This window comes from Ambystoma mexicanum, chromosome 10 (assembly GCF_040938575.1).
Source record: "Ambystoma mexicanum isolate Mex_15411 chromosome 10, UKY_AmexF1_1, whole genome shotgun sequence".
Lineage (NCBI taxonomy): Eukaryota > Metazoa > Chordata > Amphibia > Caudata > Ambystomatidae > Ambystoma > Ambystoma mexicanum.
Genome location: NC_090932.1, coordinates 1,535,578,474 through 1,535,600,201, shown reverse-complemented (window position 1 = coordinate 1,535,600,201; position 21,728 = coordinate 1,535,578,474). Strand labels below are relative to the sequence as shown.

Below are 21,728 nucleotides of genomic sequence, written 5' to 3'. Positions count from 1 at the left end.
GGCGTTGCCTTCCCCCTTCAGAGATGCTTTGATGTACCCATGGCTGTCACATTGCAGCTAAATGTGACAGGAGGACCGCACCGGTAGACTGTGTCCCCCAGAGTGCACTTGACTATGTGTTTGTTGTGCAGTGTCCATTGGGAAATGTGTGCGGGATAGCCCCACACATTTCCAGGAGGTTTACCTACCAACATTCCATTTCTTTTTTAAAAGTATCAAACCAGCCCAGGCGGAGCGCACACTCCCCGTGCGGATGGTCTAATTCCTCACTCTTGGTCAGGTTCTTCAATTCCTACCAGTCAAGTGGTCTCTTCTGTCTGTGTCTGCACTTCATTTGCACAGCAAACAGGCATGTCTTTCCCATGGCAACAGTGTCTTCTCCAAGCTGCACACACAGACAGCCGTTTCTCAGGCTAAATGTTCTCTTCTGACCTCAGTGGCAGAGCCACACTAAGCAGATGGCTCTGCAAAGGCCCAGGGGCTACAGCAAAAAGCCTGAACAGGGCAAGGCCGCTTCATTTTTGGCAGTGGAGTGGAAGTAGAATTGCAGGGTCCGCCCTATGAGACAGGGTACAAGACGTGAATTACATAGGACCTTTTCACTTTTCCCAGAGTCCCCTGCAAAATCGGGTCTATTTTCAAGGACAAGTGCAATTATCACAAACAGGTAGGTATGTGATGGCATGGACATGTATCGAAATTGTAATGGTTTGGTCAACAGTTGGAACGCTCAGAGACAAATTGATTCACTTCTTGTCAATGTCCTGGCTGCACTGCAGAAACAGCTGGTCGTCCTGGTGGAGCATCACTTCACCTGTCCCCAAAGGAGCCCATTTCTCGATGCTGTCCTCGCTCCTGTGCAATCCTCCAATGGCTCTTTGCATTCTCAAGCCTCTCCCATGTTGCCTTGGCAGCGGCCTGCCCAATAATCTCTCAGGAGGGCGGGGTCACTTGCCAACAGGCCACCGATCATGCTAAGGGAAAGAGCGCACAGGTAGCAGCCTGCTCATTTGCATGTTTACTCCCAGAATCCTATGCATACCTTGCTACTATATTTGCTGTCAGTTTGGTGAGCGCAAGATGATACAGGTGTTCACCTCAACAAATCTCGGCACTGGAATCCAGGCGGTTTTAAGAGTTTGACAAAGGATGCTCAGGATGGAGCTTGCTGGGATCAGTGCAAGTTAAATGGGAATCCATTCCCGGGGCGCACGGGCCTCTGGGTCAGGTGCTTTAGCTTTGCGCAGTGGCAGTATCGTAGCTCATGAGGTTTAACCGAGGCGCGATTATTGCTTATTGAAAACTTTACCCAATACCCCGCCATGACAGCTTGAAATATAGCTGGAATTGGTAATTTTTGACAGTCTCTACGGAGGCTGAACCAATTTGTTTGAAAAGGAGACAATGACGCTTTTACTCCACTGGAGAAGACCTAGCAAGAGGGGTGTGTTTTTCGGAACCCATCCTTTCTATTCTTTGTTCTCTCGTGGCCTGCCCTCAACAAAGGGGTTTACTTCCAGAAGCTAGCGCATTCGTAAACTCCAAGCGGCGCAGCGAAGTCTATGGAACCGTGACCATGCAGCAGGTGCATTAAGCGCCTCAGTTGTCTCGCTGCCTTCCTGATCTCACGACATGAAAACCATGAGCTTTCAGAACCTAGCAGACAGTGACCTGTCTGCCTTCGATCCTCTTTGCCACATCTGCTCTTGCGAAAGTCATCAGATTGTTGGATGGTTACTCAGGGAGGTCTGGCTGCCACTGAAGCCAACCGCAGCAGAGGGGTCGCTTTACCTTTGGCCTTCGCTCACCATCTCAGTCTTCCCAAGAGAGGCAAAAGGGCATTTCTGTCCCCATGCATTCTATAGACACATATTCACGTGGAGTCAACAACCCGACCTCTCTTGGTGTGACGAATCAACTTCCGGGGCACTAGTGGTCCAGGGAGGAATATCGCTTTCTAGACCATCAATCAGTCCCACACCTCTAGTACACCCGAAGGGGTCCGAACAGTGGACGGAACGTCAGGCTGGTTAGTTGCAACAGAGCGAAAAACAATTGTGACCCACTGATAAAAGGGACTGTCCAGTCAAGGTTGTATACAAATATCTACTTTAGTATTAATACAACAGACAGTTCTAACACACTACAAAATACAACCCACCCTATAAAGGAAAACAGGGGACAGACAGTTTCACAAAGGAGAGGGATGCACTCTGGATACTGACAGGAGTGCAGTCGGTAAAGCAATCAGTCTGAACTGTTCAAGGTTATTTGGTTGCAGCAGCAAGGGAGCAAGAGGTCGTAAATGTCACTAAGGGCCTTCGGAGAAGGACCAGGGGGACATAACCACAATGTAACTGGTGTTTGAGATGATCTTGGTACTCGACAGCATCGAGTGGCTTCCAGCATGCTTTGTAGCTCCGGCGACAGAGTTCAAGAGGGACGACAGATGCGGATATCAGTTGGCAGGCAGTTTGGTAAGCGAGGCTGGGCGGACGGCTGCAGGCTGCCCTACCCGGCAGCTCGGGGTGAAGAATCGTTGTCTGTGTGCTGGTTGGTGGATCTGGAACGCTGGTCGAGGGTTCTCAGACGGCTTTAGTGACTGCAGCGTGAGAACAGCCACAGTGGTGCAGCCGGTCGCAGTTTGAGAGCTCGACTGCTTCGAAAAAGTCCTTAAAAGATGGACGCTGGTTGATGCTTGTTGTGGCACTCCTCCGAGCTTCTTCTCAATGCTTGGGTCGACGTTTAAGGCGGCCGACCCAAAGCTGAGAAGAGTGTTTGCCGGCAACGGCCTTGTCCTTTGTTCAGAGACTCTCTGGCACTTCCCACCTAGGAAGCTTGCTGGCTTAACCTAGCAGGGCACGCTGTGTGCTGGCTGGGTACCGGTTCTGGTGCTGCTTGATGGATCCTCTGAGTCGGGTATCTCCCTCTGTTCCCTGGGAGATGTTTTGGGAGGTATTTTGCTTCCCTCTTGGAAATCCTGGACTTCCTTCACTGGCGGAAGCCGTGAGGCAGACTGTACCATCACAGAGGGTCCGAATGAGTCCTTCTTCGTACTCCTTTTGAAGTCGTCGGATGATCTGCTCAGTGAGGGGCTCAGCCCTCTTTTAAAGCCAAATGGGCCCCAGTGATTGGAGCATGCTAAGCCTACCTTAAAGACCCAATCCTGGGTCCCCACCACCAATCTTCTGTCATGCGTAAGGTCATGACCAGAGTGCTTTGCAACAGGAAAGGTAAGGGGTGACAACATGTACTACTAAGCCGCACCCATCTTCCTGTCTCCTGTGGATCAAAGTGGCTCTCTGGTTAATTGAGCTCGAGAACAGACTGTCTGCATCAAATCACATATATCTTCCCTCTGAAAGGGGGTGGCCCTGCAGCGGTTGCCTACTGTAAACAGTTGTTCCACACATGACATTCAATGGCCTTCATACAGAGGGGTGGGAGCTAGCTTCAAGCTGACACATTGCATATGAAAAAGGTGTTGGGGTTTCCTGCCCTGTGTTAGTTCTGTGAACAGGCCTCTTGGCAGGCCTGCTTCACTTAACTCTCATCAGTATGCGCTGCCATCAGAGAGAACCTAACAATAGGCAGGGCATATCGATGGAGCCTTTGCTATTTTAAGTAGGCTGACCAGGGCCGGAGGAAGGCGTTGCCTTCCCCCTTCAGAGATGCTTTGATGTACCCATGGCTGTCACATTGCAGCTAAATGTGACAGGAGGACCGCACCGGTAGACTGTGTCCCCCAGAGTGCACTTGACTATGTGTTTGTTGTGCAGTGTCCATTGGGAAATGTGTGCGGAATAGCCCCACACATTTCCAGGAGGTTTACCTACCAACATTCCATTTCTTTTTTAAAAGTATCAAACCAGCCCAGGCGGAGCGCACACTCCCCGTGCGGATGGTCTAATTCCTCACTCTTGGTCAGGTTCTTCAATTCCTACCAGTCAAGTGGTCTCTTCTGTCTGTGTCTGCACTTCATTTGCACAGCAAACAGGCATGTCTTTCCCATGGCAACAGTGTCTTCTCCAAGCTGCACACACAGACAGCCGTTTCTCAGGCTAAATGTTCTCTTCTGACCTCAGTGGCAGAGCCACACTAAGCAGATGGCTCTGCAAAGGCCCAGGGGCTACAGCAAAAAGCCTGAACAGGGCAAGGCCGCTTCATTTTTGGCAGTGGAGTGGAAGTAGAATTGCAGGGTCCGCCCTATGAGACAGGGTACAAGACGTGAATTACATAGGACCTTTTCACTTTTCCCAGAGTCCCCTGCAAAATCGGGTCTATTTTCAAGGACAAGTGCAATTATCACAAACAGGTAGGTATGTGATGGCATGGAAATGTATCGAAATTGTAATGGTTTGGTCAACAGTTGGAACGCTCAGAGACAAATTGATTCACTTCTTGTCAATGTCCTGGCTGCACTGCAGAAACAGCTGGTCGTCGTGGTGGAGCATCACTTCACCTGTCCCCAAAGGAGCCCATTTCTCGATGCTGTCCTCGCTCCTGTGCAATCCTCCAATGGCTCTTTGCATTCTCAAGCCTCTCCCATGTTGCCTTGGCAGCGGCCTGCCCAATAATCTCTCAGGAGGGCGGGGTCACTTGCCAACAGGCCACCGATCATGCTAAGGGAAAGAGCGCACAGGTAGCAGCCTGCTCATTTGCATGTTTACTCCCAGAATCCTATGCATACCTTGCTACTATATTTGCTGTCAGTTTGGTGAGCGCAAGATGATACAGGTGTTCACCTCAACAAATCTCGGCACTGGAATCCAGGCGGTTTTATGAGTTTGACAAAGGATGCTCAGGATGGAGCTTGCTGGGATCAGTGCAAGTTAAATGGGAATCCATTCCCGGGGCGCACGGGCCTCTGGGTCAGGTGCTTTAGCTTTGCGCAGTGGCAGTATCGTAGCTCATGAGGTTTAACCGAGGCGCGATTATTGCTTATTGAAAACTTTACCCAATACCCCGCCATGACAGCTTGAAATATAGCTCTCCCATGTTGCCTTGGCAGCGGCCTGCCCAATAATCTCTCAGGAGGGCGGGGTCACTTGCCAACAGGCCACCGATCATGCTAAGGGAAAGAGCGCACAGGTAGCAGCCTGCTCATTTGCATGTTTACTCCCAGAATCCTATGCATACCTTGCTACTATATTTGCTGTCAGTTTGGTGAGCGCAAGATGATACAGGTGTTCACCTCAACAAATCTCGGCACTGGAATCCAGGCGGTTTTATGAGTTTGACAAAGGATGCTCAGGATGGAGCTTGCTGGGATCAGTGCAAGTTAAATGGGAATCCATTCCCGGGGCGCACGGGCCTCTGGGTCAGGTGCTTTAGCTTTGCGCAGTGGCAGTATCGTAGCTCATGAGGTTTAACCGAGGCGCGATTATTGCTTATTGAAAACTTTACCCAATACCCCGCCATGACAGCTTGAAATATAGCTGGAATTGATAATTTTTGACAGTCTCTACGGAGGCAGAACCGATTTGTTTGAAAAGGAGACAATGACGCTTTTACTCCACTGGAGAAGACCTAGCAAGAGGGGTGTGTTTTTCGGAACCCATCCCTTCTATTCTTTGTTCTCTCGTGGCCTACCCTCAACAAAGGGGTTTACTTCCAGAAGCTAGCGCATTCGTAAACTCCAAGCGGCGCAGCGAAGTCTATGGAACCGTGACCATGCAGCAGGTGCATTAAGCGCCTCAGTTGTCTCGCTGCCTTCCTGATCTCACGACATGAAAACCATGAGCTTTCAGAACCTAGCAGACAGTGACCTGTCTGCCTTCGATCCTCTTTGCCACATCTGCTCTTGCGAAAGTCATCAGATTGTTGGATGGTTACTCAGGGAGGTCTGGCTGCCACTGAAGCCAACCGCAGCAGAGGGGTCGCTTTACCTTTGGCCTTCGCTCACCATCTCAGTCTTCCCAAGAGAGGCAAAAGGGCATTTCTGTCCCCATGCATTCTATAGACACATATTCACGTGGAGTCAACAACCCGACCTCTCTTGGTGTGACGAATCAACTTCCGGGGCACTAGTGGTCCAGGGAGGAATATCGCTTTCTAGACCATCAATCAGTCCCACACCTCTAGTACACCGGAAGGGGTCCGAACAGTGGACGGAACGTCAGGCTGGTTAGTTGCAACAGAGCGAAAAAACAATTGTGACCCACTGATAAAAGGGACTGTCCAGTCAAGGTTGTATACAAATATCTACTTTAGTATTAATACAACAGACAGTTCTAACACACTACAAAATACAACCCACCCTATAAAGGAAAACAGGGGACAGACAGTTTCACAAAGGAGAGGGATGCACTCTGGATACTGACAGGAGTGCAGTCGGTAAAGCAATCAGTCTGAACTGTTCAAGGTTATTTGGTTGCAGCAGCAAGGGAGCAAGAGGTCGTAAATGTCACTAAGGGCCTTCGGAGAAGGACCAGGGGGACAGAACCACAATGTAACTGGTGTTTGAGATGATCTTGGTACTCGACAGCATCGAGTGGCTTCCAGCATGCTTTGTAGCTCCGGCGACAGAGTTCAAGAGGGACGACAGATGCGGATATCAGTTGGCAGGCAGTTTGGTAAGCGAGGCTGGGCGGACGGCTGCAGGCTGCCCTACCCGGCGGCTCGGGGTGAAGATTCGTTGTCTGTGTGCTGGTTGGTGGATCTGGAACGCTGGTCGAGGGTTCTCAGACGGCTTTAGTGACTGCAGCGTGAGAACAGCCACAGTGGTGCAGCCGGTCGCAGTTTGAGAGCTCGACTGCTTCGAAAAAGTCCTTAAAAGATGGACGCTGGTTGATGCTTGTTGTGGCACTCCTCCGAGCTTCTTCTCAATGCTTGGGTCAACGTTTAAGGCGGCCGACCCAAAGCTGAGAAGAGTGTTTGCCGGCAACGGCCTTGTCCTTTGTTCAGAGACTCTCTGGCACTTCCCACCTAGGAAGCTTGCTGGCTTAACCTAGCAGGGCACGCTGTGTGCTGGCTGGGTACCGGTTCTGGTGCTGCTTGATGGATCCTCTGAGTCGGGTATCTCCCTCTGTTCCCTGGGAGATGTTTTGGGAGGTATTTTGCTTCCCTCTTGGAAATCCTGGACTTCCTTCACTGGCGGAAGCCGTGAGGCAGACTGTACCATCACCGAGGGTCCGAATGAGTCCTTCTTCGTACTCCTTTTGAAGTCGTCGGATGATCTGCTCAGTGAGGGGCTCAGCCCTCTTTTAAAGCCAAATGGGCCCCAGTGATTGGAGCATGCTAAGCCTACCTTAAAGACCCAATCCTGGGTCCCCACCACCAATCTTCTGTCATGCGTAAGGTCATGACCAGAGTGCTTTGCAACAGGAAAGGTAAGGGGTGACAACATGTACTACTAAGCCGCACCCATCTTCCTGTCTCCTGTGGATCAAAGTGGCTCTCTGGTTAATTGAGCTCGAGAACAGACTGTCTGCATCAAATCACATATATCTTCCCTCTGAAAGGGGGTGGCCCTGCAGCGGTTGCCTACTGTAAACAGTTGTTCCACACATGACATTCAATGGCCTTCATACAGAGGGGTGGGAGCTAGCTTCAAGCTGACACATTGCATATGAAAAAGGTGTTGGGGTTTCCTGCCCTGTGTTAGTTCTGTGAACAGGCCTCTTGGCAGGCCTGCTTCACTTAACTCTCATCAGTATGCGCTGCCATCAGAGAGAACCTAACAATAGGCAGGGCATATCGATGGAGCCTTTGCTATTTTAAGTAGGCTGACCAGGGCCGGAGGAAGGCGTTGCCTTCCCCCTTCAGAGATGCTTTGATGTACCCATGGCTGTCACATTGCAGCTAAATGTGACAGGAGGACCGCACCGGTAGACTGTGTCCCCCAGAGTGCACTTGACTATGTGTTTGTTGTGCAGTGTCCATTGGGAAATGTGTGTGGAATAGCCCCACACATTTCCAGGAGGTTTACCTACCAACATTCCATTTCTTTTTTAAAAGTATCAAACCAGCCCAGGCGGAGCGCACACTCCCCGTGCGGATGGTCTAATTCCTCACTCTTGGTCAGGTTCTTCAATTCCTACCAGTCAAGTGGTCTCTTCTGTCTGTGTCTGCACTTCATTTGCACAGCAAACAGGCATGTCTTTCCCATGGCAACAGTGTCTTCTCCAAGCTGCACACACAGACAGCCGTTTCTCAGGCTAAATGTTCTCTTCTGACCTCCGTGGCAGAGCCACACTAAGCAGATGGCTCTGCAAAGGCCCAGGGGCTACAGCAAAAAGCCTGAACAGGGCAAGGCCGCTTCATTTTTGGCAGTGGAGTGGAAGTAGAATTGCAGGGTCCGCCCTATGAGACAGGGTACAAGACGTGAATTACATAGGACCTTTTCACTTTTCCCAGAGTCCCCTGCAAAATCGGGTCTATTTTCAAGGACAAGTGCAATTATCACAAACAGGTAGGTATGTGATGGCATGGAAATGTATCGAAATTGTAATGGTTTGGTCAACAGTTGGAACGCTCAGAGACAAATTGATTCACTTCTTGTCAATGTCCTGGCTGCACTGCAGAAACAGCTGGTCGTCCTGGTGGAGCATCACTTCACCTGTCCCCAAAGGAGCCCATTTCTCGATGCTGTCCTCGCTCCTGTGCAATCCTCCAATGGCTCTTTGCATTCTCAAGCCTCTCCCATGTTGCCTTGGCAGCGGCCTGCCCAATAATCTCTCAGGAGGGCGGGGTCACTTGCCAACAGGCCACCGATCATGCTAAGGGAAAGAGCGCACAGGTAGCAGCCTGCTCATTTGCATGTTTACTCCCAGAATCCTATGCATACCTTGCTACTATATTTGCTGTCAGTTTGGTGAGCGCAAGATGATACAGGTGTTCACCTCAACAAATCTCGGCACTGGAATCCAGGCGGTTTTATGAGTTTGACAAAGGATGCTCAGGATGGAGCTTGCTGGGATCAGTGCAAGTTAAATGGGAATCCATTCCCGGGGCGCACGGGCCTCTGGGTCAGGTGCTTTAGCTTTGCGCAGTGGCAGTATCGTAGCTCATGAGGTTTAACCGAGGCGCGAGTATTGCTTATTGAAAACTTTACCCAATACCCCGCCATGACAGCTTGAAATATAGCTGGAATTGGTAATTTTTGACAGTCTCTACGGAGGCTGAACCGATTTGTTTGAAAAGGAGACAATGACGCTTTTACTCCACTGGAGAAGACCTAGCAAGAGGGGTGTGTTTTTCGGAACCCATCCCTTCTATTCTTTGTTCTCTCGTGGCCTACCCTCAACAAAGGGGTTTACTTCCAGAAGCTAGCGCATTCGTAAACTCCAAGCGGCGCTGCGAAGTCTATGGAACCGTGACCATGCAGCAGGTGCATTAAGCGCCTCAGTTGTCTCGCTGCCTTCCTGATCTCACGACATGAAAACCATGAGCTTTCAGAACCTAGCAGACAGTGACCTGTCTGCCTTCGATCCTCTTTGCCACATCTGCTCTTGCGAAAGTCATCAGATTGTTGGATGGTTACTCAGGGAGGTCTGGCTGCCACTGAAGCCAACCGCAGCAGAGGGGTCGCTTTACCTTTGGCCTTCGCTCACCATCTCAGTCTTCCCAAGAGAGGCAAAAGGGCATTTCTGTCCCCATGCATTCTATAGACACATATTCACGTGGAGTCAACAACCCGACCTCTCTTGGTGTGACGAATCAACTTCCGGGGCACTAGTGGTCCAGGGAGGAATATCGCTTTCTAGACCATCAATCAGTCCCACACCTCTAGTACACCGGAAGGGGTCCGAACAGTGGACGGAACGTCAGGCTGGTTAGTTGCAACAGAGCGAAAAAACAATTGTGACCCACTGATAAAAGGGACTGTCCAGTCAAGGTTGTATACAAATATCTACTTTAGTATTAATACAACAGACAGTTCTAACACACTACAAAATACAACCCACCCTATAAAGGAAAACAGGGGACAGACAGTTTCACAAAGGAGAGGGATGCACTCTGGATACTGACAGGAGTGCAGTCGGTAAAGCAATCAGTCTGAACTGTTCAAGGTTATTTGGTTGCAGCAGCAAGGGAGCAAGAGGTCGTAAATGTCACTAAGGGCCTTCGGAGAAGGACCAGGGGGACAGAACCACAATGTAACTGGTGTTTGAGATGATCTTGGTACTCGACAGCATCGAGTGGCTTCCAGCATGCTTTGTAGCTCCGGCGACAGAGTTCAAGAGGGACGACAGATGCGGATATCAGTTGGCAGGCAGTTTGGTAAGCGAGGCTGGGCGGACGGCTGCAGGCTGCCCTACCCGGCGGCTCGGGGTGAAGAATCGTTGTCTGTGTGCTGGTTGGTGGATCTGGAACGCTGGTCGAGGGTTCTCAGACGGCTTTAGTGACTGCAGCGTGAGAACAGCCACAGTGGTGCAGCCGGTCGCAGTTTGAGAGCTCGACTGCTTCGAAAAAGTCCTTAAAAGATGGACGCTGGTTGATGCTTGTTGTGGCACTCCTCCGAGCTTCTTCTCAATGCTTGGGTCGACGTTTAAGGCGGCCGACCCAAAGCTGAGAAGAGTGTTTGCCGGCAACGGCCTTGTCCTTTGTTCAGAGACTCTCTGGCACTTCCCACCTAGGAAGCTTGCTGGCTTAACCTAGCAGGGCACGCTGTGTGCTGGCTGGGTACCGGTTCTGGTGCTGCTTGATGGATCCTCTGAGTCGGGTATCTCCCTCTGTTCCCTGGGAGATGTTTTGGGAGGTATTTTGCTTCCCTCTTGGAAATCCTGGACTTCCTTCACTGGCGGAAGCCGTGAGGCAGACTGTACCATCACCGAGGGTCCGAATGAGTCCTTCTTCGTACTCCTTTTGAAGTCGTCGGATGATCTGCTCAGTGAGGGGCTCAGCCCTCTTTTAAAGCCAAATGGGCCCCAGTGATTGGAGCATGCTAAGCCTACCTTAAAGACCCAATCCTGGGTCCCCACCACCAATCTTCTGTCATGCGTAAGGTCATGACCAGAGTGCTTTGCAACAGGAAAGGTAAGGGGTGACAACATGTACTACTAAGCCGCACCCATCTTCCTGTCTCCTGTGGATCAAAGTGGCTCTCTGGTTAATTGAGCTCGAGAACAGACTGTCTGCATCAAATCACATATATCTTCCCTCTGAAAGGGGGTGGCCCTGCAGCGGTTGCCTACTGTAAACAGTTGTTCCACACATGACATTCAATGGCCTTCATACAGAGGGGTGGGAGCTAGCTTCAAGCTGACACATTGCATATGAAAAAGGTGTTGGGGTTTCCTGCCCTGTGTTAGTTCTGTGAACAGGCCTCTTGGCAGGCCTGCTTCACTTAACTCTCATCAGTATGCGCTGCCATCAGAGAGAACCTAACAATAGGCAGGGCATATCGATGGAGCCTTTGCTATTTTAAGTAGGCTGACCAGGGCCGGAGGAAGGCGTTGCCTTCCCCCTTCAGAGATGCTTTGATGTACCCATGGCTGTCACATTGCAGCTAAATGTGACAGGAGGACCGCACCGGTAGACTGTGTCCCCCAGAGTGCACTTGACTATGTGTTTGTTGTGCAGTGTCCATTGGGAAATGTGTGCGGAATAGCCCCACACATTTCCAGGAGGTTTACCTACCAACATTCCATTTATTTTTTAAAAGTATCAAACCAGCCCAGGCGGAGCGCACACTCCCCGTGCGGATGGTCTAATTCCTCACTCTTGGTCAGGTTCTTCAATTCCTACCAGTCAAGTGGTCTCTTCTGTCTGTGTCTGCACTTCATTTGCACAGCAAACAGGCATGTCTTTCCCATGGCAACAGTGTCTTCTCCAAGCTGCACACACAGACAGCCGTTTCTCAGGCTAAATGTTCTCTTCTGACCTCAGTGGCAGAGCCACACTAAGCAGATGGCTCTGCAAAGGCCCAGGGGCTACAGCAAAAAGCCTGAACAGGGCAAGGCCGCTTCATTTTTGGCAGTGGAGTGGAAGTAGAATTGCAGGGTCCGCCCTATGAGACAGGGTACAAGACGTGAATTACATAGGACCTTTTCACTTTTCCCAGAGTCCCCTGCAAAATCGGGTCTATTTTCAAGGACAAGTGCAATTATCACAAACAGGTAGGTATGTGATGGCATGGAAATGTATCGAAATTGTAATGGTTTGGTCAACAGTTGGAACGCTCAGAGACAAATTGATTCACTTCTTGTCAATGTCCTGGCTGCACTGCAGAAACAGCTGGTCGTCGTGGTGGAGCATCACTTCACCTGTCCCCAAAGGAGCCCATTTCTCGATGCTGTCCTCGCTCCTGTGCAATCCTCCAATGGCTCTTTGCATTCTCAAGCCTCTCCCATGTTGCCTTGGCAGCGGCCTGCCCAATAATCTCTCAGGAGGGCGGGGTCACTTGCCAACAGGCCACCGATCATGCTAAGGGAAAGAGCGCACAGGTAGCAGCCTGCTCATTTGCATGTTTACTCCCAGAATCCTATGCATACCTTGCTACTATATTTGCTGTCAGTTTGGTGAGCGCAAGATGATACAGGTGTTCACCTCAACAAATCTCGGCACTGGAATCCAGGCGGTTTTATGAGTTTGACAAAGGATGCTCAGGATGGAGCTTGCTGGGATCAGTGCAAGTTAAATGGGAATCCATTCCCGGGGCGCACGGGCCTCTGGGTCAGGTGCTTTAGCTTTGCGCAGTGGCAGTATCGTAGCTCATGAGGTTTAACCAAGGCGCGATTATTGCTTATTGAAAACTTTACCCAATACCCCGCCATGACAGCTTGAAATATAGCTGGAATTGGTAATTTTTGACAGTCTCTACGGAGGCTGAACCGATTTGTTTGAAAAGGAGACAATGACGCTTTTACTCCACTGGAGAAGACCTAGCAAGAGGGGTGTGTTTTTCGGAACCCATCCCTTCTATTCTTTGTTCTCTCGTGGCCTACCCTCAACAAAGGGGTTTACTTCCAGAAGCTAGCGCATTCGTAAACTCCAAGCGGCGCAGCGAAGTCTATGGAACCGTGACCATGCAGCAGGTGCATTAAGCGCCTCAGTTGTCTCGCTGCCTTCCTGATCTCACGACATGAAAACCATGAGCTTTCAGAACCTAGCAGACAGTGACCTGTCTGCCTTCGATCCTCTTTGCCACATCTGCTCTTGCGAAAGTCATCAGATTGTTGGATGGTTACTCAGGGAGGTCTGGCTGCCACTGAAGCCAACCGCAGCAGAGGGGTCGCTTTACCTTTGGCCTTCGCTCACCATCTCAGTCTTCCCAAGAGAGGCAAAAGGGCATTTCTGTCCCCATGCATTCTATAGACACATATTCACGTGGAGTCAACAACCCGACCTCTCTTGGTGTGACGAATCAACTTCCGGGGCACTAGTGGTCCAGGGAGGAATATCGCTTTCTAGACCATCAATCAGTCCCACACCTCTAGTACACCGGAAGGGGTCCGAACAGTGGACGCAACGTCAGGCTGGTTAGTTGCAATAGAGCGAAAAAACAATTGTGACCCACTGATAAAAGGGACTGTCCAGTCAAGGTTGTATACAAATATCTACTTTAGTATTAATACAACAGACAGTTCTAACACACTACAAAATACAACCCACCCTATAAAGGAAAACAGGGGACAGACAGTTTCACAAAGGAGAGGGATGCACTCTGGATACTGACAGGAGTGCAGTCGGTAAAGCAATCAGTCTGAACTGTTCAAGGTTATTTGGTTGCAGCAGCAAGGGAGCAAGAGGTCGTAAATGTCACTAAGGGCCTTCGGAGAAGGACCAGGGGGACAGAACCACAATGTAACTGGTGTTTGAGATGATCTTGGTACTCGACAGCATCGAGTGGCTTCCAGCATGCTTTGTAGCTCCGGCGACAGAGTTCAAGAGGGACGACAGATGCGGATATCAGTTGGCAGGCAGTTTGGTAAGCGAGGCTGGGCGGACGGCTGCAGGCTGCCCTACCCGGCGGCTCGGGGTGAAGAATCGTTGTCTGTGTGCTGGTTGGTGGATCTGGAACGCTGGTCGAGGGTTCTCAGACGGCTTTAGTGACTGCAGCGTGAGAACAGCCACAGTGGTGCAGCCGGTCGCAGTTTGAGAGCTCGACTGCTTCGAAAAAGTCCTTAAAAGATGGACGCTGGTTGATGCTTGTTGTGGCACTCCTCCGAGCTTCTTCTCAATGCTTGGGTCGACGTTTAAGGCGGCCGACCCAAAGCTGAGAAGAGTGTTTGCCGGCAACGGCCTTGTCCTTTGTTCAGAGACTCTCTGGCACTTCCCACCTAGGAAGCTTGCTGGCTTAACCTAGCAGGGCACGCTGTGTGCTGGCTGGGTACCGGTTCTGGTGCTGCTTGATGGATCCTCTGAGTCGGGTATCTCCCTCTGTTCCCTGGGAGATGTTTTGGGAGGTATTTTGCTTCCCTCTTGGAAATCCTGGACTTCCTTCACTGGCGGAAGCCGTGAGGCAGACTGTACCATCACCGAGGGTCCGAATGAGTCCTTCTTCGTACTCCTTTTGAAGTCGTCGGATGATCTGCTCAGTGAGGGGCTCAGCCCTCTTTTAAAGCCAAATGGGCCCCAGTGATTGGAGCATGCTAAGCCTACCTTAAAGACCCAATCCTGGGTCCCCACCACCAATCTTCTGTCATGCGTAAGGTCATGACCAGAGTGCTTTGCAACAGGAAAGGTAAGGGGTGACAACATGTACTACTAAGCCGCACCCATCTTCCTGTCTCCTGTGGATCAAAGTGGCTCTCTGGTTAATTGAGCTCGAGAACAGACTGTCTGCATCAAATCACATATATCTTCCCTCTGAAAGGGGGTGGCCCTGCAGCGGTTGCCTACTGTAAACAGTTGTTCCACACATGACATTCAATGGCCTTCATACAGAGGGGTGGGAGCTAGCTTCAAGCTGACACATTGCATATGAAAAAGGTGTTGGGGTTTCCTGCCCTGTGTTAGTTCTGTGAACAGGCCTCTTGGCAGGCCTGCTTCACTTAACTCTCATCAGTATGCGCTGCCATCAGATAGAACCTAACAATAGGCAGGGCATATCGATGGAGCCTTTGCTATTTTAAGTAGGCTGACCAGGGCCGGAGGAAGGCGTTGCCTTCCCCCTTCAGAGATGCTTTGATGTACCCATGGCTGTCACATTGCAGCTAAATGTGACAGGAGGACCGCACCGGTAGACTGTGTCCCCCAGAGTGCACTTGACTATGTGTTTGTTGTGCAGTGTCCATTGGGAAATGTGTGCGGAATAGCCCCACACATTTCCAGGAGGTTTACCTACCAACATTCCATTTCTTTTTTAAAAGTATCAAACCAGCCCAGGCGGAGCGCACACTCCCCGTGCGGATGGTCTAATTCCTCACTCTTGGTCAGGTTCTTCAATTCCTACCAGTCAAGTGGTCTCTTCTGTCTGTGTCTGCACTTCATTTGCACAGCAAACAGGCATGTCTTTCCCATGGCAACAGTGTCTTCTCCAAGCTGCACACACAGACAGCCGTTTCTCAGGCTAAATGTTCTCTTCTGACCTCAGTGGCAGAGCCACACTAAGCAGATGGCTCTGCAAAGGCCCAGGGGCTACAGCAAAAAGCCTGAACAGGGCAAGGCCGCTTCATTTTTGGCAGTGGAGTGGAAGTAGAATTGCAGGGTCCGCCCTATGAGACAGGGTACAAGACGTGAATTACATAGGACCTTTTCACTTTTCCCAGAGTCCCCTGCAAAATCGGGTCTATTTTCAAGGACAAGTGCAATTATCACAAACAGGTAGGTATGTGATGGCATGGAAATGTATCGAAATTGTAATGGTTTGGTCAACAGTTGGAACGCTCAGAGACAAATTGATTCACTTCTTGTCAATGTCCTGGCTGCACTGCAGAAACAGCTGGTCGTCCTGGTGGAGCATCACTTCACCTGTCCCCAAAGGAGCCCATTTCTCGATGCTGTCCTCGCTCCTGTGCAATCCTCCAATGGCTCTTTGCATTCTCAAGCCTCTCCCATGTTGCCTTGGCAGCGGCCTGCCCAATAATCTCTCAGGAGGGCGGGGTCACTTGCCAACAGGCCACCGATCATGCTAAGGGAAAGAGCGCACAGGTAGCAGCCTGCTCATTTGCATGTTTACTCCCAGAATCCTATGCATACCTTGCTACTATATTTGCTGTCAGTTTGGTGAGCGCAAGATGATACAGGTGTTCACCTCAACAAATCTCGGCACTGGAATCCAGGCGGTTTTATGAGTTTGACAAAGGATGCTCAGGATGGAGCTTGCTGGGATCAGTGCAAGTTAAATGGGAATCCATTCCCGGGGCGCACGGGCCTCTGGGTCAGGTGCTTTAGCTTTGCGCAGTGGCAGTATCGTAGCTCATGAGGTTTAACCGAGGCGCGATTATTGCTTATTGAAAACTTTACCCAATACCCCGCCATGACAGCTTGAAATATAGCTCTCCCATGTTGCCTTGGCAGCGGCCTGCCCAATAATCTCTCAGGAGGGCGGGGTCACTTGCCAACAGGCCACCGATCATGCTAAGGGAAAGAGCGCACAGGTAGCAGCCTGCTCATTTGCATGTTTACTCCCAGAATCCTATGCATACCTTGCTACTATATTTGCTGTCAGTTTGGTGAGCGCAAGATAATACAGGTGTTCACCTCAACAAATCTCGGCACTGGAATCCAGGCGGTTTTATGAGTTTGACAAAGGATGCTCAGGATGGAGCTTGCTGGGATCAGTGCAAGTTAAATGGGAATCCATTCCCGGGGCGCACGGGCCTCTGGGTCAGGTGCTTTAGCTTTGCGCAGTGGCAGTATCGTAGCTCATGAGGTTTAACCGAGGCGCGATTATTGCTTATTGAAAACTTTACCCAATACCCCGCCATGACAGCTTGAAATATAGCTGGAATTGATAATTTTTGACAGTATCTACGGAGGCAGAACCGATTTGTTTGAAAAGGAGACAATGACGCTTTTACTCCACTGGAGAAGACCTAGCAAGAGGGGTGTGTTTTTCGGAACCCATCCCTTCTATTCTTTGTTCTCTCGTGGCCTACCCTCAACAAAGGGGTTTACTTCCAGAAGCTAGCGCATTCGTAAACTCCAAGCGGCGCAGCGAAGTCTATGGAACCGTGACCATGCAGCAGGTGCATTAAGCGCCTCAGTTGTCTCCCTGCCTTCCTGATCTCACGACATGAAAACCATGAGCTTTCAGAACCTAGCAGACAGTGACCTGTCTGCCTTCGATCCTCTTTGCCACATCTGCTCTTGCGAAAGTCATCAGATTGTTGGATGGTTACTCAGGGAGGTCTGGCTGCCACTGAAGCCAACCGCAGCAGAGGGGTCGCTTTACCTTTGGCCTTCGCTCACCATCTCAGTCTTCCCAAGAGAGGCAAAAGGGCATTTCTGTCCCCATGCATTCTATAGACACATATTCAAGTGGAGTCAACAACCCGACCTCTCTTGGTGTGACGAATCAACTTCCGGGGCACTAGTGGTCCAGGGAGGAATATCGCTTTCTAGACCATCAATCAGTCCCACACCTCTAGTACACCGGAAGGGGTCCGAACAGTGGACGGAACGTCAGGCTGGTTAGTTGCAACAGAGCGAAAAAACAATTGTGACCCACTGATAAAAGGGACTGTCCAGTCAAGGTTGTATACAAATATCTACTTTAGTATTAATACAACAGACAGTTCTAACACACTACAAAATACAACCCACCCTATAAAGGAAAACAGGGGACAGACAGTTTCACAAAGGAGAGGGATGCACTCTGGATACTGACAGGAGTGCAGTCGGTAAAGCAATCAGTCTGAACTGTTCAAGGTTATTTGGTTGCAGCAGCAAGGGAGCAAGAGGTCGTAAATGTCACTAAGGGCCTTCGGAGAAGGACCAGGGGGACAGAACCACAATGTAACTGGTGTTTGAGATGATCTTGGTACTCGACAGCATCGAGTGGCTTCCAGCATGCTTTGTAGCTCCGGCGACAGAGTTCAAGAGGGACGACAGATGCGGATATCAGTTGGCAGGCAGTTTGGTAAGCGAGGCTGGGCGGACGGCTGCAGGCTGCCCTACCCGGCGGCTCGGGGTGAAGATTCGTTGTCTGTGTGCTGGTTGGTGGATCTGGAACGCTGGTCGAGGGTTCTCAGACGGCTTTAGTGACTGCAGCGTGAGAACAGCCACAGTGGTGCAGCCGGTCGCAGTTTGAGAGCTCGACTGCTTCGAAAAAGTCCTTAAAAGATGGACGCTGGTTGATGCTTGTTGTGGCACTCCTCCGAGCTTCTTCTCAATGCTTGGGTCAACGTTTAAGGCGGCCGACCCAAAGCTGAGAAGAGTGTTTGCCGGCAACGGCCTTGTCCTTTGTTCAGAGACTCTCTGGCACTTCCCACCTAGGAAGCTTGCTGGCTTAACCTAGCAGGGCACGCTGTGTGCTGGCTGGGTACCGGTTCTGGTGCTGCTTGATGGATCCTCTGAGTCGGGTATCTCCCTCTGTTCCCTGGGAGATGTTTTGGGAGGTATTTTGCTTCCCTCTTGGAAATCCTGGACTTCCTTCACTGGCGGAAGCCGTGAGGCAGACTGTACCATCACCGAGGGTCCGAATGAGTCCTTCTTCGTACTCCTTTTGAAGTCGTCGGATGATCTGCTCAGTGAGGGGCTCAGCCCTCTTTTAAAGCCAAATGGGCCCCAGTGATTGGAGCATGCTAAGCCTACCTTAAAGACCCAATCCTGGGTCCCCACCACCAATCTTCTGTCATGCGTAAGGTCATGACCAGAGTGCTTTGCAACAGGAAAGGTAAGGGGTGACAACATGTACTACTAAGCCGCACCCATCTTCCTGTCTCCTGTGGATCAAAGTGGCTCTCTGGTTAATTGAGCTCGAGAACAGACTGTCTGCATCAAATCACATATATCTTCCCTCTGAAAGGGGGTGGCCCTGCAGCGGTTGCCTACTGTAAACAGTTGTTCCACACATGACATTCAATGGCCTTCATACAGAGGGGTGGGAGCTAGCTTCAAGCTGACACATTGCATATGAAAAAGGTGTTGGGGTTTCCTGCCCTGTGTTAGTTCTGTGAACAGGCCTCTTGGCAGGCCTGCTTCACTTAACTCTCATCAGTATGCGCTGCCATCAGAGAGAACCTAACAATAGGCAGGGCATATCGATGGAGCCTTTGCTATTTTAAGTAGGCTGACCAGGGCCGGAGGAAGGCGTTGCCTTCCCCCTTCAGAGATGCTTTGATGTACCCATGGCTGTCACATTGCAGCTAAATGTGACAGGAGGACCGCACCGGTAGACTGTGTCCCCCAGAGTGCACTTGACTATGTGTTTGTTGTGCAGTGTCCATTGGGAAATGTGTGTGGAATAGCCCCACACATTTCCAGGAGGTTTACCTACCAACATTCCATTTCTTTTTTAAAAGTATCAAACCAGCCCAGGCGGAGCGCACACTCCCCGTGCGGATGGTCTAATTCCTCACTCTTGGTCAGGTTCTTCAATTCCTACCAGTCAAGTGGTCTCTTCTGTCTGTGTCTGCACTTCATTTGCACAGCAAACAGGCATGTCTTTCCCATGGCAACAGTGTCTTCTCCAAGCTGCACACACAGACAGCCGTTTCTCAGGCTAAATGTTCTCTTCTGACCTCCGTGGCAGAGCCACACTAAGCAGATGGCTCTGCAAAGGCCCAGGGGCTACAGCAAAAAGCCTGAACAGGGCAAGGCCGCTTCATTTTTGGCAGTGGAGTGGAAGTAGAATTGCAGGGTCCGCCCTATGAGACAGGGTACAAGACGTGAATTACATAGGACCTTTTCACTTTTCCCAGAGTCCCCTGCAAAATCGGGTCTATTTTCAAGGACAAGTGCAATTATCACAAACAGGTAGGTATGTGATGGCATGGAAATGTATCGAAATTGTAATGGTTTGGTCAACAGTTGGAACGCTCAGAGACAAATTGATTCACTTCTTGTCAATGTCCTGGCTGCACTGCAGAAACAGCTGGTCGTCCTGGTGGAGCATCACTTCACCTGTCCCCAAAGGAGCCCATTTCTCGATGCTGTCCTCGCTCCTGTGCAATCCTCCAATGGCTCTTTGCATTCTCAAGCCTCTCCCATGTTGCCTTGGCAGCGGCCTGCCCAATAATCTCTCAGGAGGGCGGGGTCACTTGCCAACAGGCCACCGATCATGCTAAGGGAAAGAGCGCACAGGTAGCAGCCTGCTCATTTGCATGTTTACTCCCAGAATCCTATGCATACCTTGCTACTATATTTGCTGTCAGTTTGGTGAGCGCAAGATGATACAGGTGTTCACCTCAACAAATCTCGGCACTGGAATCCAGGCGGTTTTATGAGTTTGACAAAGGATGCTCAGGATGGAGCTTGCTGGGATCAGTGCAAGTTAAATGGGAATCCATTCCCGGGGCGCACGGGCCTCTGGGTCAGGTGCTTTAGCTTTGCGCAGTGGCAGTATCGTAGCTCATGAGGTTTAACCGAGGCGCGATTATTGCTTATTGAAAACTTTACCCAATACCCCGCCATGACAGCTTGAAATATAGCTGGAATTGGTAATTTTTGACAGTCTCTACGGAGGCTGAACCGATTTGTTTGAAAAGGAGACAATGACGCTTTTACTCCACTGGAGAAGACCTAGCAAGAGGGGTGTGTTTTTCGGAACCCATCCCTTCTATTCTTTGTTCTCTCGTGGCCTACCCTCAACAAAGGGGTTTACTTCCAGAAGCTAGCGCATTCGTAAACTCCAAGCGGCGCAGCGAAGTCTATGGAACCGTGACCATGCAGCAGGTGCATTAAGCGCCTCAGTTGTCTCGCTGCCTTCCTGATCTCACGACATGAAAACCATGAGCTTTCAGAACCTAGCAGACAGTGACCTGTCTGCCTTCGATCCTCTTTGCCACATCTGCTCTTGCGAAAGTCATCAGATTGTTGGATGGTTACTCAGGGAGGTCTGGCTGCCACTGAAGCCAACCGCAGCAGAGGGGTCGCTTTACCTTTGGCCTTCGCTCACCATCTCAGTCTTCCCAAGAGAGGCAAAAGGGCATTTCTGTCCCCATGCATTCTATAGACACATATTCACGTGGAGTCAACAACCCGACCTCTCTTGGTGTGACGAATCAACTTCCGGGGCACTAGTGGTCCAGGGAGGAATATCGCTTTCTAGACCATCAATCAGTCCCACACCTCTAGTACACCGGAAGGGGTCCGAACAGTGGACGGAACGTCAGGCTGGTTAGTTGCAACAGAGCGAAAAAACAATTGTGACCCACTGATAAAAGGGACTGTCCAGTCAAGGTTGTATACAAATATCTACTTTAGTATTAATACAACAGACAGTTCTAACACACTACAAAATACAACCCACCCTATAAAGGAAAACAGGGGACAGACAGTTTCACAAAGGAGAGGGATGCACTCTGGATACTGACAGGAGTGCAGTCGGTAAAGCAATCAGTCTGAACTGTTCAAGGTTATTTGGTTGCAGCAGCAAGGGAGCAAGAGGTCGTAAATGTCACTAAGGGCCTTCGGAGAAGGACCAGGGGGACAGAACCACAATGTAACTGGTGTTTGAGATGATCTTGGTACTCGACAGCATCGAGTGGCTTCCAGCATGCTTTGTAGCTCCGGCGACAGAGTTCAAGAGGGACGACAGATGCGGATATCAGTTGGCAGGCAGTTTGGTAAGCGAGGCTGGGCGGACGGCTGCAGGCTGCCCTACCCGGCGGCTCGGGGTGAAGAATCGTTGTCTGTGTGCTGGTTGGTGGATCTGGAACGCTGGTCGAGGGTTC

General features: G+C 50.6%; 6 non-coding genes and 2 pseudogenes across 6 annotated transcripts; all 8 read left to right on the top strand.

Moving 5' to 3' along the window:
- Positions 1–1,235: 1,235 nt before the first annotated feature.
- Positions 1,236–1,376, top strand: LOC138496326 (U4 spliceosomal RNA). Its single transcript, XR_011277848.1, has one exon. It is a non-coding gene; the product is annotated as a U4 spliceosomal RNA (small nuclear RNA).
- A 3,507-nt stretch (positions 1,377–4,883) lies between these two features.
- LOC138496818 (U4 spliceosomal RNA) lies at positions 4,884–5,035 on the top strand (annotated as a pseudogene).
- A 297-nt stretch (positions 5,036–5,332) lies between these two features.
- LOC138496750 (U4 spliceosomal RNA) lies at positions 5,333–5,473 on the top strand. Its single transcript, XR_011278233.1, has one exon. It is a non-coding gene; the product is annotated as a U4 spliceosomal RNA (small nuclear RNA).
- A 3,508-nt stretch (positions 5,474–8,981) lies between these two features.
- On the top strand, positions 8,982–9,122 carry LOC138496743 (U4 spliceosomal RNA). Its single transcript, XR_011278227.1, has one exon. It is a non-coding gene; the product is annotated as a U4 spliceosomal RNA (small nuclear RNA).
- A 3,508-nt stretch (positions 9,123–12,630) lies between these two features.
- LOC138496704 (U4 spliceosomal RNA) lies at positions 12,631–12,771 on the top strand. Its single transcript, XR_011278191.1, has one exon. It is a non-coding gene; the product is annotated as a U4 spliceosomal RNA (small nuclear RNA).
- Positions 12,772–16,279: 3,508 nt separating this feature from the next.
- On the top strand, positions 16,280–16,431 carry LOC138496817 (U4 spliceosomal RNA; annotated as a pseudogene).
- A 297-nt stretch (positions 16,432–16,728) lies between these two features.
- On the top strand, positions 16,729–16,869 carry LOC138496800 (U4 spliceosomal RNA). Its single transcript, XR_011278279.1, has one exon. It is a non-coding gene; the product is annotated as a U4 spliceosomal RNA (small nuclear RNA).
- Positions 16,870–20,377: 3,508 nt separating this feature from the next.
- LOC138496324 (U4 spliceosomal RNA) lies at positions 20,378–20,518 on the top strand. The gene has a single exon (XR_011277846.1). It is a non-coding gene; the product is annotated as a U4 spliceosomal RNA (small nuclear RNA).
- The last annotated feature ends 1,210 nt before the right edge of the window (positions 20,519–21,728 follow it).